General features: G+C 35.8%; 1 pseudogene; it reads left to right on the forward strand.

The window, feature by feature from the left end:
- The first annotated feature begins 2,575 nt into the window (after positions 1–2,575).
- LOC113272298 lies at positions 2,576–4,345 on the forward strand (annotated as a pseudogene).
- The last annotated feature ends 327 nt before the right edge of the window (positions 4,346–4,672 follow it).

Consider the following 4,672-nt stretch of genomic DNA (forward strand, 5'->3'; position numbering starts at 1 on the left):
TACAAATGTAAATGGTGAAATTTGAATAAGGGACAAAAGCGTCATTTTAAGACCATACACAATACTCAACTCTCATGGGAGATATTAATAGTCTGTTTGGCAACTCACGAAGAAGTTGCTTTTCAACTTAATTAAGTTGAAAAGCCGGAAGCATGAATGGATGTGCAAAAATAAACGACTTCTAAAAGCAACTTATAAGTAGAAAAGGCATTTCTGGCCGAAGCAAAAAAAGTTTGCTTCTCGCTTCTGAAGAAAGCAACTTCTCTCCTCGGTTTCTGTATTATTTTTTTTTCTTTTATTCTTTTTCAATCGGTTCTCCTTTTCACAGTTCACCCATATTGAAATCCTTCGACCATGAGAACGACTCGAGCAAAAAAAAAAAAAGGTATGAGAACGATGATCATGAGAAAGATCTCACATGGTTAACTAATTAAATTATTGCAATATGGGTTATCTGAATCTCTCCTTCTTTCTCTACTCTATCGTCGTTTATTATAATTAAATCACAGAATGAGTTTTGAACGCCGGATCAAATTGGGAATAACAAATGGAATAGTATTACATGAGTCGATTAAGGTGAGTACATACAGAGAGGTTACTATGAATCAGGAACTAATTAGAGCTTCTAATTTAATTTTTGCTAAACTCAATTTAGGATTTTCTTTGGTAAGGTATACTGTGGATTGAATGGAGATGATGAGAGAGTGTGATAGATGAATTTTGGTGAGTATTGTTGCCGGGAAATCAATGGTGTTCTTGTAATTAGGATTAAGGGTTTTACCGAGAAAAACAAGGGGTTTTTGTAAGAGATTTCCGCCCCTGAAAATATCAAAAACTTGTGATGTTGCCGTCGATTGGAAGATGTATGTATGTGTGGTTTGTCTTGAATTTTGATCAAGTGCATGAACTGAAAGAACGCTTGAATGATTTTAGTGAATGTGGATTGTTTGAATGCAGGGAAGGAGACATGGTAGGCAAAGGAATGATCAACAGACTCATGCCTGTATCACCTATAGGATGCACATCAAGTGCTTGTAAAAATGCATGAACCACTTGTTTTCTTGCCGAAAAGAAAATTAAGCTGCTGCCTGAACAATCGTTAAAACTTTTAAGAAGAACACATTATTTATGCTCTCTACCAATTTTTGTTGTTGTATTATAGACGTAGTATTCAGAAACAAGTGTGAAGATAGCAATGATCATCATTAATAGCAAATATTTTTAAGTCACCCAATTGCCAAACTTGCGTATCAGCTTTTTTAACTTTTTAAGTCACCCAATTGCCAAACTAACTTATTAAACACTTCTGTTTCTGGTATCCAAACAGGCTATAAGCATTAGTCCTCAAGACACCCAAATCTAAATCATGTGCTTAATAAGCCGGTTTTTGATGTTAATTAGGCCGGAGGATTTCTAACAATTTGAATGCCTTGGAACAAGAGCACACGGCGCCCATTGATGATATACGGCCGGAAATTTGATGTATATCATTCCTTATTTCTTATGACAACCACTCTGATTATATTTAATAACCTGTTTCCATCTGCTTTCGATTATATTAAGGTTCATCATTTGCTGATTACCGCAGACTGTGCTATATATCTTATAATTAAACAGTAATTTCAATTATTGTGAGAAGGTCTTTGCAATATAACCATAAACAAATCGAACTTATCAATCTATCGGAGGTAATGTGTCAAACTCATCGATCTGTCTGAGGTAGATCCGTTTCCTTTGTTCAAAACAAATAAAAAGATTTCACAATCTTATTTGAAAGTGATATTAACATATTTCAATAATATAAAAAAAAAAAGAATCATGTGGCAAAAAAAAAAAAAAATGTTCCCAGAAAATTATATGTAACGTTGGTCATAGAGTACGTCGGCATCACATAGAGTAGAATCAGCCAAGCAGGTGAGTTTCCAGACTTCTTCCCACACTCTTTCATCTGGAATACGTCGACTCCGCAAAAGATGTGGAGATGACGAAGAATCCATAGACGATCATAGACTGATTGAATTGTAGAATGTATAGCAGAATTTAACTCCTACAACTGCATTAAATTGCCGCTCATGAATTGGTGATTGAAATTTTGTCCACTGACTGTATGTAATGTGAAATATCTACGTGAACAATAACAACAATTAGTTGAGTTTTGGGCCTTCGGTAATTCTCAAGCATCATTGGTTGAGTTTAGAAATTCAATTTTATACATTTCAACAAGTTTTTAACCAAAACTTTCATGGATTAACAATATCAAACGATAATATAGAATCAATGACTTTCTAGTATAGAATCAAAATATACTAAAAATCGTTGGATTTATAAATATATACTAGTATATAGCTTGTGTTATAGAACCAATTATTGTTTACCTGTGATTTTTAATTTTCCTATTTCGTAAATTTTGTAGCTTTCGCATATTCGTCCTTTTCAAGTAACATCTTCCCTCTCTGTCTAAAAGGCGTTTTCTCATGGAGGGCCAAGTCAACATAGGATCTTAACTTGTCTATATAAACAAATAAATTTCTAGGTTCAATATCATCAAAAATCGTTACAACGCAATTAGCAAGTGATGGATTCTCTCCTTGTATTGCTTCAGCACTGGTTAAGAGAAGCAACAGAGTATTCAAACTTACGCATACTATCACTCTCATTTCTAATACTTGCTTTGTCTGTTTTACTTCATCGAGTTTGTTCATTATCAAAAACATCCAATACTTATAAACTACCACCTTCCCCACCCAAGATTCCGATAATAGGTAACCTTCATCAAGTAGGAGCACTAGCTCATCGATCCTTCCGAGATCTTTCTCAAAAATATGGCCCGTTGATGTTTTTACACTTGGGTCAATCGCCAACCCTCGTAGTTTCATCTGTAGATATGGCTACAGAAATAATGAAAAACCAAGATCTTGATTTTGCAGATAGACCTTCTTCTACTGCCGCAAATGAGCTATTTTATGGATGTACTGATATTGGCTTTGCACCTTATGGCGAATATTGGAGGCAAGTGAGAAAAATTTGCGTTCTAGAGCTATTGAGTGTAAAGAGGGTTCATTCATTCAAGAATTTCAGAGCAGAAGAAGTCAATGCTATGATCCAGAAAATATTGTGTTCATGTTCATCAAGGGAATAGGGAGAAGTAGTAATTAATCTTAGTAAATTACTGCTGACTCTATCAAACAACATAGTTTCTAGGTGTGCTTTTGGTGCTAAGTATGAAAATGTTCATGAAAACAAATTTGGTCAACTGTCAAGAGAGGTTTTAAGGTTGCTCGGAGCTTTTAGTTTTGGTGATTACTTTCCATCTCTTGGTTGGATGGATGGTGTAACCGGATTATCTAGTAAGCTTAAGAAAGTGTCTCAAGAACTCGATGCTTTCTTCGACCAAGTCATTAACGAGCATCTCCTTCGTCATTCCAAATCACAGGATGGTCATGGACAAGTAGAAGATACTAACAAACTAGATTTAACGGATATTCTACTCCTTTCACAGAAGGATAACCCAAGTGTTTCTCGTAATAATATCAAAGCAATAATCCTGGTAAGACCTCTCATCTCCTCTAATCTTTTCCTAGGATACTTATTAACTAATTAACTCAATCCAGTTACTCTATGGTTTCTAACAGGATATGTTTGTGGGTGGAACTGATACTACCGCGACAACTGTAGAGTGGGCAATGGCGGAGCTCCTAAAGAATCCAAAAGTGATGAAAATTGCTCAAGATGAGGTGACAAGAGTAGTGGGGAGCAAACGTAAGTTAGAAGAGGAGGACATTAATCACATGGACTATCTAAAATGCATTGTTAAAGAGATTTTACGACTTCATACGCCTATACCTACTTTAGTTCCAAGAGAATCATCAAAGAGTACCAAAATAGCAGGTTACGATATCCCGTCCCACACAAAAGTTTTTATCAACGCATGGGCAATTCATAGGGATGCTAAACTTTGGGACGACCCAGAAGAGTTTCGCCCTGAGAGATTTATGAACAACCCGATCGATTTTAAGGGCCGAGAGTCTGAATTCATTCCATTTGGGTCAGGAAGAAGAGGGTGTCCAGGAATATTCTTTGGTATCACAGTTGTTGAGTACAGTCTTGCCAACCTCTTGTACTATTTCAATTGGGAACTTCCTGCCGGTGACAAAAGAGAGGACCTTGACATGACCGAAGCTTTTGGTCTTACGGTAAATAAGAAAATCCATCTAAACATTGTCCCGGCCATATACATGGGGCAAATTAATAGTCACGCATAAAAGCAATGTCTCTTCTGGTTGATCATTTTGGCAAATGGTTTGCATTTGTTGCCCAATATTAAATCGCGAACCAGCTCCCCTTGACAAGAGAAAGCATAATTTGGCATGAATACCTTTGTTTGAATGTAACATCCGACATATCGTGTGTTGTTTGTAAGAAAAGTAATGAAATATGACTGCAAAAAAAAAAAGTATAGTGAAATATATATGTTTGTGTTTTGTGTTTATTAGTTGAATTTTTCTCATGTTCCTTTACTCTCGAGCAGCAAAAACTGTCTTCACTGGATTTTGGTTGGCAAGACTCAGGGTCTCAACTAATTTGAGCAATTGGGTTGAATTAATCTTTTGTTTATAGGTGGCAGACCGGCAGTAGTAAAACTAAAATTGGGAAGAAAGTAAAAAATGTGAAC

Source organism: Papaver somniferum, chromosome 4, assembly GCF_003573695.1.
Source record: "Papaver somniferum cultivar HN1 chromosome 4, ASM357369v1, whole genome shotgun sequence".
Lineage (NCBI taxonomy): Eukaryota > Viridiplantae > Streptophyta > Magnoliopsida > Ranunculales > Papaveraceae > Papaver > Papaver somniferum.